The following is a 13,816-nucleotide window of genomic DNA, read 5'->3' as shown; positions in this document are numbered from 1 at the left end:
GAATGAGGTCGGATCCTTCTTTTAATTTGATGGCGAAGGCCCTTAGCCTTAAAGGTGTTATTTCGAACTTATCGAAATAACATACGCCGTGATTCGAACGAGGTCGAATCCTGCTTTTACTTTGGTGGCGTAGGCTCTTAGTCATAAGGGTGTTATTTCAAACTTATCAAAACAACATCCTCGTCGTGATTCGAACGAGGTCGAATACTGCTTTTATTTTTATGTCAAAGGCCCTTAGCTTTAAGGGTGTTATTTCGAACTTATCAAAATAACAACCCGTCGCGATTCGAACGTGGTCGAATCCTGCTTTTACTTTGATAGCGAAGGCTCTTAGCCTTAACGGTGTTATTTCTAACTTATCGAAATAACATCCGCGTCGTGATTCGAACGTGGTCGAATCCTGCTTTTACTTTGATGGTGAAGGCTCTTAGCCTTAAGGGTGCCATTTCAAACTTATCGAAAGAACAACCCGTCGTGATTCGAACGAGGTCGAATCCTGCTTTTACTTTGGTGGCGTAGGCTCTTAGTCTTAAGGGTGTTATTTTGAACTTATCAAAACAACATCCTCGTCGTGATTCGAACGAGGTCGAATACTGCTTTTATTTTTATGTCGAAGGCCCTTAGCCTTAAGGGTGTTATTTCTAACTTATCGAAATAACATCTCGTCGTGATTCGAACGAGGTCGAATCCGGCTTGTACTCTGATGGCGAAGCCCTTAGCCTTAAGGGAGTTATTTCGAACTTATCAAAATAACATCCCGTCGTGATTCGAATGAGGTCGAATCCTGCTTTTACTTTATTGGCGAAGGCCGTTAGCCTTAAAGGTGTTATTTCGAACTTATCGAAATAACAACCCGTCGCGATTCGAACGTGGTTGAATCCTGCTTTTACTTTGATAGCGAAGGCTCTTAGCCTTAACGGTGTTATTTCTAACTTATCGAAATAACATCCGCCGTGTGATTCGAACGTGGTCGAATCCTATTTTTACTTTGGTGGCGTAGGCTCTTAGTCTTAAGGGTGTTATTTTGAACTTATCAAAACAACATCCTCGTCGTGATTCGATCGAGGTCGAATACTGCTTTTATTTTTATGTCGAAGGCCCTTAGCCTTAAGGGTGTTATTTCGAACTTATCAAAATAACATCCCGTCGTGATTCGAACGAGGTCGAATCCGGCTTGTACTCTGATGGCAAAGCCCTTAGCCTTAAGGGAGTTATTTCGAATTTATCAAAATAACATCCCGTCGTGATTTGAATGAGGTCGGATCCTTCTTTTAATTTGATGGCGAAGGCCCTTAGCCTTAAAGGTGTTATTTCGAACTTATCGAAATAACATACGCCGTGATTCGAACGAGGTCGAATCCTGCTTTTGCTTTGGTGGCATAGGCTCTTAGTCTTAAGGGTGTTATTTCGAACTTATCAAAACAACATCCTCGTCGTGATTCGAACAAGGTCGAATCCTGCTTTTATTTTTATGGCGAAGGCCCTTAGCCTTAAGGGTGTTATTTAGAACTTATCGAAATAACAACCCGTCATGATTCTAACAAGGTCGAATCGTGCTTTTATTTTAATGGTGAAGGCCCTTAGCCTTAAGGGTGTTATTTCGAACTTATCAAAACAACATCCGCGTCGTGATTCGAACGTGGTCGAATCCTGCTTTTACTTTGATGGTGAAGGCTCTTAGCCTTAAGGGTGCCATTTCAAACTTATCGAAATAACATCCCGTCGTGATTCGAACGAGGTCGAATCCTGCTTTTACTTTGGTGGCGTAGGCTCTTAGTCTTAAGGGTGTTATTTTGAACTTATCACAATAACATCCTCGTCGTGATTCGAACGAGGTCGAATACTGCTTTTGTTTTTATGTCGAAGGCCCTTAGCCTTAAGGGTGTTATTTCGAACTTATCGAAATAACATCCCGTCGTGATTCGAACAAGGTCGAATCCGGCTTGTACTCTGATGGCGAAGCCCTTAGCCTTAAGGGAGTTATTTCGAACTTATCGAAATAACAACCCGTCATGATTCTAACAAGGTCGAATCGTGCTTTTATTTTGATGGCGAAGGCCCTTAGCCTTAAGATGTTATTTTCAACTTATCAAAACAACATCCGCATTGTGATTCGAACGAGGTCGAATCCTGCTTTTACTTTGATGGCGAAGGCCCTTAGCCTTAAAGATTTTATTTCGAACTTATCGAAATAACATACGCCGTGATTCGAACGAGGTCGAATCCTGCTTTTACTTTGGTGGCATAGGCTCTTAGTCTTAAGGGTGTTATTTCGAACTTATCAAAACAACATCCTCGTCATGATTCGAACAAGGTCGAATCCTGCTTTTATTTTTATGGCGAAGGCCCTTAGCCTTAAGGGTGTTATTTAGAACTTATCGAAATAACAACCCGTCATGATTCTAACAAGGTCGAATCGTGATTTTATTTTGATGGCGAAGGCCCTTAGCCTTAAGGGTGTTATTTCGAACTTATCAAAACAACATCCGCGTCGTGATTCGAACGAGGTCAAATCCTGCTTTTACTTTGATGGTGAAGGCTCTTAGCCTTAAGGGTGCCATTTCAAACTTATCGAAATAACATCCCGTCGAGATTCGAATGAGGTCGAATCCTGCTTTTACTTTGATGGCGAAGGCCCTTAGCCTTAAAGGTGTTATTTCGAACTTATCGAAATAACATACGCCGTGATTCGAACGAGGTCGAATCCTGCTTTTACTTTGGTTGCGCAGGCTCTTAGTCTTAAGGGTGTTATTTCGAACTTATCAAAACAACATCCTCGTCGTGATTCGAACGAGGTCAAATCCTGCTTTTATTTTTATGGCGAAGGCCCTTAGCCTTAAGGGTGTTATTTAGAACTTATCGAAATAACAACCCGTCATGATTCTCACAAGGTCGAATCGTGCTTTTATTTTGATGGCGAAGGCCCTTAGCCTTAAGGTGTTATTTTCAACTTATCAAAACAACATCTGCGTTGTGATTCGAACGAGGTCGAATCCTGCTTTTACTTTGATGGTGAAGGCTCTTATCCTTAAGGGTGCCATTTCAAAATTATCGTAATAACATCCCGTCGTGATTTGAATGAGGTCGAATCCTGCTTTTACTTTGATAGCGAAGGCTCTTAGCCTTTACGGTGTTATTTCTAACTTATCGAAATAACATCCCGTCGTGATTCGAACGAGGACGAATCCTGCATTTATTTTTATGGCGAAGGCCCCTAGCCATAAGGGTGTTAGTTTGAACTTATCGAAAGAACAACCCGTCGTGATTCTAACAAGGTCGAATCGCGCTTTTATTTTGATGCCAAAGGACCTTAGCCTTAAGGGTGTTATTTCGAACTTATCAAAACAACATCCGCGTCGTGATTCGAACGAGGTCGAATCCTGCTTTTACTTTGATGGCGAAGGCTCTTAGCCATAAGGGTGCCATTTCAAACTTATCGAAATAACATCTCGTCGTGATTTGAACGAGGTCGAATCCTGCTTTTACTTTGATAGCGAAGGCTCTTAGCTTTAACGGTGTTATTTCTAACTTATCGAAATAACATCCCGTCGTGATTCGAACGAGGACGAATCCTGCATTTATTTTTATGGCGAAGGCCCCTAGCCGTAAGGGTGTTAGTTTGAACTTATCGAAATAACAACCCGTCGTGATTCTAACAAGGTCAAATCGTTCTTTTATTTTGATGGCGAAGGCCCTTAGCCTTAAGGGTGTTATTTTGAACTTATCAAAACAACATCCCCGTCGTGATTCAAACGAGGTCGAATCCTGCTTTTACTTTGATGGTTAAGGCTCTTAGCCTTAAGGGTGCCATTTCAAACTTATCGAAATAACATCCCGTCGTGATTCGAACGAGGTCGAATCCTGCTTTTACTTTGGTGGCGTAGGCTCTTAGTCTTAAGGGTGTTATTTTGAACTTATCAAAACTACATCCGCGTCGTGATTCGAACGAGGTCGAATCCTGCTTTTACTTTGATGGCGAAGGCTCTTAGCCATAAGGGTGCCATTTCAAACTTATCGAAATAACATCTCGTCGTGATTTGAACGAGGTCGAATCCTGCTTTTACTTTGATAGCGAAGGCTCTTAGCTTTAACGGTGTTATTTCTAACTTATCGAAATAACATCCCGTCGTGATTCGAACGAGGACGAATCCTGCATTTATTTTTATGGCGAAGGCCCCTAGCCGTAAGGGTGTTAGTTTGAACTTATCGAAATAACAACCCGTCGTGATTCTAACAAGGTCGAATCGTTCTTTTATTTTGATGGCGAAGGCCCTTAGTCTTAATGGTGTTATTTTGAACTTATCAAAACAACATCCCCGTCGTGATTCAAACGAGGTCGAATCCTGCTTTTACTTTGATGGAGAAGGCTCTTAGCCTTAATGGTGTTATTTCTAACTTATCGAAATAACATCCCGTCGTGATTCGAACGAGGTCGAATCCTGCATTTATTTTTATGGCGAAGGCCCTTAGCCGTAAGGGTGATAGTTTGAACTTATCGAAATAAAATTCCGTCGTGATTCGAACGAATTCGAATCCTGCTTTTACTCTGATGGTGAAGGCCCTTAGCCTTAAGGGTATTATTTCAAACTTATCAAAATAACATCCCATCGTGATTCGAACGAGGTCGAATCCTGCTTTTACTTTGATAGCGAAGGCCCTTAGCCTTAAGGGTGTTATTTCGAACTTATCGAAATAACAACCCGTCGCGATTCGAACGTGGTCGAATCCTGCTTTTACCTTGATAGCGAAGGCTCTTAGCCTTAACGGTGTTATTTCTAACTTATCGAAATAACATCCGCCGTGATTCGAACGAGGTCGAATCCTGCTTTTACTTTGGTGGCGTAGGCTCTTAGTCTTAAGGTTGTTATTTTGAACTTATCAAAAGAACATCCTCGTCGTGATTCGAACGAGGTCGAATACTGCTTTTATTTTTATGTCGAAGGCCCTTAGCCTTAAGGGTGTTATTTCGAACTTATCGAAATAACATCCCGTCGTGATTCGAACGAGGTCGAATCCGGCTTGTACTCTGATGGCGAAGCCCTTAGCCTTAAGTGAGTTATTTCGAACTTATCAAAATAACATCCCGTCGTGATTCGAATGAGGTCGAATCCTGCTTTTACTTTGATGGCGAAGGCCCTTAGCCTTAAAGGTGTTATTTCGAACTTATCGAAATAACATATGCCGTGATTCGAACGAGGTCGAATCCTGCTTTTATTTTGGTGGCATAGGCTCTTAGTCTTAAGGGTGTTATTTCGAACTTATCAAAACAACATCCTCGTCGTGATTCGAACGAGGTCGAATCCTGCTTTTATTTTTATGGCGAAGGCCCTTAGCCTTAAGGGTGTTATTTAGAACTTATCGAAATAACAACTCGTCATGATTCTAACTAGGTCGAATCGTGCTTTTATTTTGATGGCGAAGGCCCTTAGCCTTAAGGGTGTTATTTCGAACTTATCAAAAACAACATCCGCGTCGTGATTCGAACGAGGTCGAATCCTGCTTTTACTTTGATGGTGAAGTCTCTTAGCCTTAAAGGTGCCATTTCAAACTTATCGAAATAACATCCCGTCGTGATTCGAACGAGGTCGAATCCTGCATTTACTTTGGTGGCGTAGGCTCTTAGTCTTAAGGGTGTTATTTCGAACTTATCAAAACAACATCCTCGTCGTGTTTCGAACGAGGTCGAATCCTGCTTTTATTTTTATAGCGAAGGCCCTTAGCCTTAAGGGTGTTATTTAGAACTTATCGAAATAACAACCCGTCATGATTCTAACAAGGTCGAATCGTACTTTTATTTTGATGGCGAAGGCCCTTAGCCTTAAAGGTGTTATTTCGAACTTATCGAAATAACATACGCCGTGATTCAAATGAGGTCGAATTCTGCTTTTATTTTGGTGGCATAGGCTCTTAGTCTTAAGGGTGTTATTTCGAACTTATCAAAACAACATCCTCGTCGTGATTCGAACGAGGTCGAATCCTGCTTTTATTTTTATAGCGAAGGCCCTTAGCCTTAAGGGTGTTATTTAGAACTTATCGAAATAACAACCCGTCATGATTCTAACAAGGTCGAATCGTGCTTTTATTTTGATGGCGAAGGCCCTTAGCCTTAAAGGTGTTATTTCGAACTTATCAAAACAACATCCGCGTCGTGATTCGAACGAGGTCGAATCCTGATTTTACTTTGATGGTGAAGGCTCTTAGCCTTAAGGGTGCCATTTCAAACTTATCGAAATAACATCCCGTCGTGATTCGAACGAGGTCGAATCCTGCTTTTACTTTGATAGCGAAGGCTCTTACCCTTAACGGTGTTATTTCTAACTTATCGAAATAACATCCCGTCGTGATTCGAACGAGGACGAATCCTGCATTTATTTTTATGGCGAAGGCCCCTAGCCGTAAGGGTGTTAGTTTGAACTTATCGAAAGAACAACCCGTCGTGATTCTAACAAGGTCGAATCGTGCTTTTATTTTGATGGCGAAGGCCCTTAGCCTTAAGGGTGTTATTTCGAACTTATCAAAACAACATCCGCGTCATGATTCGAACGAGGTCGAATCCTGCTTTTACTTTGATGGCGAAGTCTCTTAGCCTTAAGGGTGCCATTTCAAACTTATCGAAATAACATCCCGTCGTGATTCAAACGAGGTCGAATCCTGCTTTTACTTTGATAGCGAAGGCTCTTAGCCTTAACGGTGTTATTTCTAACTTATCAAAATAACATCACGTCGTGATTCGAACGAGGACGAATCCTGCATTTATTTTTATGGCAAAGGCCCCTAGCCGTAAGGGTGTTAGTTTGAAGTTATCGAAAAAACAACCCGTCGTGATTCTAACAAGGTCGAATCGTTCTTTTATTTTGATGGCGAAGGCCCTTAGCCTTAAGGGTGTTATTTTGAACTTATCAAAACAACATCCACGTCGTGATTCAAACGAGGTCCAATCCTGCTTTTACTTTGATGGCGAAGGCTCTTAGCCTTAAGGGTGCCATTTCGAACATATCAAAAAAACATCCCCGTCATGATTCGAACGAGGTCGAATCCTGCTTTTACTTTGATAGCGAAGGCTCTTAGCCTTAACGGTGTTATTTCTAACTTATCGAAATAACATCCCGTCGTGATTCGAACGAGGTCGAATCCTGCATTTATTTTTATGGCGAAGGCCCTTAGCCGTAAGGGTGTAAGTTTGAACTTATCGAAATAAAATTCCGTCGTGATTCGAACGAGTTCGAATCCTGCTTTTACTCTGATGGCGAAGGCCCTTAGCCTTAAGAGAATTATTTCAAACTTTTCAAAATAACATCCCGTCGTGATTCGAACGAGGTCGAATCCTGCTTTTACTTTGATGGCAAAGGCCCTTAGCCTTAAGGGTGTTATTTCGAACTTATCGAAATAACAACCCTTCGCGATTCGAACGTGGTCGAATCCTGCTTTTACTTTGATAGCGAAGGCTCTTAGCCTTAACGGTGTTATTTCTAACTTATCGAAATAACATCCGCCGTGATTCGAACGAGGTCGAATCCTGCTTTTACTTTGGTGGCGTAGGCTCTTAGTCTTAAGGGTGTTATTTTGAACTTATAAAAACAACATCCTCGTCGTGATTCGAACGAGGTCGAATACTGCTTTTATTTTGATGGCGAAGGCCCTTAGCCTTAAAGGTGTTATTTCGAACTTATCAAAACAACATCCCATCGTGATTCGAACGAGGTCGAATCCTGCATTTATTTTTATAACGAAGGCCCTTAGCCGTAAGGGTGTTAGTTTGAACTTATCGAAATAAAATTTCGTCGTGATTCGAACGAGTTCGAATCCTGCTTTTACTCTGATGGCGAAGGCCCTTAGCCTTAAGGGTATTATTTCAAACTTATCAAAATAACATCCCGTCGTGATTCGAACGAGGTCGAATCCTGCTTTTACTTTGATGGCGAAGGCCCTTTGCCTTAAGGGTGTTATTTCGAAGTTATCGAAATAACAACCCGTCGCGATTCGAACGTGGTCGAATCCTGCTTTTACTTTGATAGCGAAGGCTCTTAGCCTTAACGGTGTTAATTCTAACTTATCGAAATAACATCCGCCGTGATTCGAACGAGGTCGAATCCTGCTTTTACTTTGGTGGCGTAGGCTCTTAGTCTTAAGGGTGTTATTTTGAACTTACAAAACAACATCCTCGTCGTGATTCGAACGAGGTCGAATACTGCTTTTATTTTTATGTCGAAGGCCCTTAGCCTTAAGGGTGTTATTTCGAACTTATCGAAATAACATCCCGTCGTGATTCGAACGAGGTCGAATCCGGCTTGTACTCTGATGGCGAAGCCCTTAGCCTTAAGGGAGTTATTTCGAACATATCAAAATAACATCCGGTCGTGATTCGAATGAGGTCGAATCCTGCTTTTACTTTGATGGCGAAGGCCCTTAGCCTTAAAGGTGTTATTTCGAACTTATCGAAATAACATACGCCGTGATTCGAACGAGGTCGAATCCTGCTTTTACTTTGGTGGCGTAGGCTCTTAGTCATAAGGGTGTTATTTCAAACTTATCAAAACAACATCCTCGTCGTGATTCGAACGAGGTCGAATACTGCTTTTATTTTTATGTCAAAGGCCCTTAGCTTTAAGGGTGTTATTTCGAACTTATCAAAATAACAACCCGTCGCGATTCGAACGTGGTCGAATCCTGCTTTTACTTTGATAGCGAAGGCTCTTAGCCTTAACGGTGTTAATTCTAACTTATCGAAATAACATCCGCCGTGATTCGAACGAGGTCGAATCCTGCTTTTACTTTGGTGGCGTAGGCTCTTAGTCTTAAGGGTGTTATTTTGAACTTATCAAAACAACATCCTCGTCGTGATTCGAACGAGGTCGAATCCTGCTTTTACTCTGATGGCGAAGGCCCTTAGCCTTAAGGGTATTATTTCAAACTTATCAAAATAACACCCCGTCGTGATTCGAACGAGGTCGAATCCTGCTTTTACTTTAATGGCGAAGGCCCTTTGCCTTAAGGGTGTTATTTCGAACTTATCGAAATAACAACCCGTCGCGATTCGAACGTGGTCAAATCCTACTTTTACTTTGATAGAGAAGGCTCTTAGCCTTAACGGTGTTATTTCTAACTTATCGAAATAACATCCGCCGTGATTCGAACGAGGTCGAATCCTGCTTTTACTTTGGTGGCGTAGGCTCTTAGTCTTAAGGGTGTTATTTTGAACTTATCAAAACAACATCCTCGTCGTGATTCGAACGAGGTCGAATACTGCTTTTATTTTTATGTCAAAGGCCCTTAGCTTTAAGGATGTTATTTCGAACTTATCGAAATAACATCCCGTCGTGATTCGAACGAGGTCGAATCCTGCTTTTACTTTAATGGCGAAGGCCCTTTGCCTTAAGGGTGTTATTTCGAACTTATCGAAATAACAACCCGTCGCGATTCGAACGTGGTCGAATCCTACTTTTACTTTGATAGAGAAGGCTCTTAGCCTTAACGGTGTTATTTCTAACTTATCGAAATAACATCCGCCGTGATTCGAACGAGGTCGAATCCTGCTTTAACTTTGGTGGCGTAGGCTCTTAGTCTTAAGGGTGTTATTTCGAACTTATCAAAACAACATCCTCGTCGTGATTCGAACGAGGTTGAATCCTGCTTTTATTTTTATGGCGAAGGCCCTTAGCCTTAAGGGTGTTATTTAGAACTAATCGAAATAACAACCCGTCATGATTCTAACAAGGTCGAATCGTGCATTTATTTTGATGGCGAAGGCCCTTAGCCTTAAAGGTGTTATTTCGAACTTATCAAAACAACATCCCATCGTGATTCGAACGAGGTAGAATCCTGCATTTATTTTTATGGCGAAGGCCCTTAGCCGTAAGGGTGTTAGTTTGAACTTATCGAAATAAAATTCCATCGTGATTCGAACGAGTTCGAATCCTGCTTTTACTCTGATGGCGAAGGCCCTTAGCCTTAAGGGTATTATTTCAAACTTATCAAAATAACATCCCGTCGTGATTCGAACGATGTCGAATCCTGCTTTTACTTTGATGGCGAAGGCCCTTAGCCTTAAGGGTGTTATTTCGAACTTATCAAAATAACAACCCGTCGCGATTCGAACGTGGTCGAATCCTGCTTTTACTTTGATAGCGAAGGCTCTTAGCCTTAACGGTGTTAATTCTAACTTATCGAAATAACATCCGCCGTGATTCGAACGAGGTCGAATCCTGCTTTTACTTTGGTGGCGTAGGCTCTTAGTCTTAAGGGTGTTATTTTGAACTTACAAAACAACATCCTCGTCGTGATTCGAACGAGGTTGAATCCTGCTTTTATTTTTATGGCGAAGGCCCTTAGCCTTAAGGGTGTTATTTAGAACTAATCGAAATAACAACCCGTCATGATTCTAACAAGGTCGAATCGTGCATTTATTTTGATGGCGAAGGCCCTTAGCCTTAAAGGTGTTATTTCGAACTTATCAAAACAACATCCCATCGTGATTCGAACGAGGTAGAATCCTGCATTTATTTTTATGGCGAAGGCCCTTAGCCGTAAGGGTGTTAGTTTGAACTTATCGAAATAAAATTCCATCGTGATTCGAACGAGTTCGAATCCTGCTTTTACTCTGATGGCGAAGGCCCTTAGCCTTAAGGGTATTATTTCAAACTTACCAAAATAACATCCCGTCGTGATTCGAACGATGTCGAATCCTGCTTTTACTTTGATGGCGAAGGCCCTTAGCCTTAAGGGTGTTATTTCGAACTTATCAAAATAACAACCCGTCGCGATTCGAACGTGGTCGAATCCTGCTTTTACTTTGATAGCGAAGGCTCTTAGCCTTAACGGTGTTAATTCTAACTTATCGAAATAACATCCGCCGTGATTCGAACGAGGTCGAATCCTGCTTTTACTTTGGTGGCGTAGGCTCTTAGTCTTAAGGGTGTTATTTTGAACTTACAAAACAACATCCTCGTCGTGATTCGAACGAGGTCGAATACTGCTTTTATTTTTATGTCGAAGGCCCTTAGCCTTAAGGGTGTTATTTCGAACTTATCGAAATAACATCCCGTCGTGATTCGAACGAGGTCGAATCCGGCTTGTACTCTGATGGCGAAGCCCTTAGCCTTAAGGGAGTTATTTCGAACATATCAAAATAACATCCCGTCGTGATTCGAATGAGGTCGAATCCTGCTTTTACTTTGATGGCGAAGGCCCTTAGCCTTAAAGGTGTTATTTCGAACTTATCGAAATAACATACGCCGTGATTCGAACGAGGTCGAATCCTGCTTTTACTTTGGTGGCGTAGGCTCTTAGTCATAAGGGTGTTATTTCAAACTTATCAAAACAACATCCTCGTCGTGATTCGAACGAGGTCGAATACTGCTTTTATTTTTATGTCAAAGGCCCTTAGCTTTAAGGGTGTTATTTCGAACTTATCAAAATAACAACCCGTCGCGATTCGAACGTGGTCGAATCCTGCTTTTACTTTGATAGCGAAGGCTCTTAGCCTTAACGGGAGTTATTTCGAACATATCAAAATAACATCCCGTCGCGATTCGAATGAGGTCGAATCCTGCTTTTACTTTGATGGCGAAGGCTCTTAGCCTTAAAGGTGTTATTTCGAACTTATCGAAATAACATACGCCGTGATTCGAACGAGGTCGAATCCTGCTTTTACTTTGGTGGCGTAGGCTCTTAGTCATAAGGGTGTTATTTCAAACTTATCAAAACAACATCCTCGTCGTGATTCGAACGAGGTCGAATACTGCTTTTATTTTTATGTCAAAGGCCCTTAGCTTTAAGGGTGTTATTTCGAACTTATCAAAATAACAACCCGTCGCGATTCGAACGTGGTCGAATCCTGCTTTTACTTTGATAGCGAAGGCTCTTAGCCTTAACGGTGTTAATTCTAACTTATCGAAATAACATCCGCCGTGATTCGAACGAGGTCGAATCCTGCTTTTACTTTGGTGGCGTAGGCTCTTAGTCTTAAGGGTGTTATTTTGAACTTATCAAAACAACATCCTCGTCGTGATTCGAACGAGGTCGAATCCTGCTTTTACTCTGATGGCGAAGGCCCTTAGCCTTAAGGGTATTATTTCAAACTTATCAAAATAACACCCCGTCGTGATTCGAACGAGGTCGAATCCTGCTTTTACTTTAATGGCGAAGGCCCTTTGCCTTAAGGGTGTTATTTCGAACTTATCGAAATAACAACCCGTCGCGATTCGAACGTGGTCGAATCCTACTTTTACTTTGATAGAGAAGGCTCTTAGCCTTAACGGTGTTATTTCTAACTTATCGAAATAACATCCGCCGTGATTCGAACGAGGTCGAATCCTGCTTTTACTTTGGTGGCGTAGGCTCTTAGTCTTAAGGGTGTTATTTTGAACTTGTCAAAACAACATCCTCGTCGTGATTCGAACGAGGTCGAATACTGCTTTTATTTTTATGTCAAAGGCCCTTAGCTTTAAGGGTGTTATTTTGAACTTATCGAAATAACATCCCGTCGTGATTCGAACGAGGTCGAATCCGGCTTGTACTCTGATGGCGAAGCCCTTAGCCTTAAGGGAGTTATTTCGAACTTGTCAAAATAACATCCCATCATTATTCGAATGAGGTCGAATCCAGCTTTTACTTTGATGGCGAAGGCCGTTAGCCTTAAAGGTGTTATTTCGAACTTATCGAAATAACATACGCCGTGATTCAAACTAGGTCGAATCCTGCTTTTACTTTGGTGGCGTAGGCTTTTAGTCTTAAGGGTGTTATTTTGAACTTATCAAAACAACATCCTCGTCGTGATTCGAACGAGGTCGAATACTGCTTTTATTTTTATGTCGAAGGCCCTTAGCCTTAAGGGTGTTATTTCGAACTTATCGAAATAAAATCCCGTCGTGATTCGAACGAGGTCGAATCCGGCTTGTACTATGATGGCGAAGCCCTTAGCCTTAAGGGAGTTATTTCGAACATATCAAAATAACATCCGGTCGTGATTCGAATGAGGTCGAATCCTGCTTTTACTTTGATGGCGAAGGCCCTTAGCCTTAAAGGTGTTATTTCGAACTTATCGAAATAACATACGCCGTGATTCGAACGAGGTCGAATCCTGCTTTTACTTTGGTGGCGTAGGCTCTTAGTCATAAGGGTGTTATTTCAAACTTATCAAAACAACATCCTCGTCGTGATTCGAACGAGGTCGAATACTGCTTTTAATTTTATGTCAAAGGCCCTTAGCTTTAAGGGTGTTATTTCGAACTTATCAAAATAACAACCCGTCGCGATTCGAACGTGGTCGAATCCTGCTTTTACTTTGATAGCGAAGGCTCTTAGCCTTAACGGTGTTAATTCTAACTTATCGAAATAACATCCGCCGTGATTCGAACGAGGTCGAATCCTGCTTTTACTTTGGTGGTGTAGGCTCTTAGTCTTAAGGGTGTTATTTTGAACTTATCAAAACAACATCCTCGTCGTGATTCGAACGAGGTCGAATCCTGCTTTTACTCTGATGGCGAAGGCCCTTAGCCTTAAGGGTATTATTTCAAACTTATCAAAATAACACCCCGTCGTGATTCGAACGTGGTCGAATCCTGCTTTTACTTTGATAGCGAAGGCTCTTAGCCTTAACGGTGTTAATTCTAACTTATCGAAATAACATCCGCCGTGATTCGAACGAGGTCGAATCCTGCTTTTACTTTGGTGGCGTAGGCTCTTAGTCTTAAGGGTGTTATTTTGAACTTATCAAAACAACATCCTCGTCGTGATTCGAACGAGGTCGAATCCTGCTTTTACTCTGATGGCGAAGGCCCTTAGCCTTAAGGGTATTATTTCAAACTTATCAAAATAA

Source organism: Nicotiana tabacum, chromosome 11, assembly GCF_000715075.1.
Source record: "Nicotiana tabacum cultivar K326 chromosome 11, ASM71507v2, whole genome shotgun sequence".
NCBI lineage: Eukaryota > Viridiplantae > Streptophyta > Magnoliopsida > Solanales > Solanaceae > Nicotiana > Nicotiana tabacum.
Note: the sequence above shows the minus strand (reverse complement) of the source record.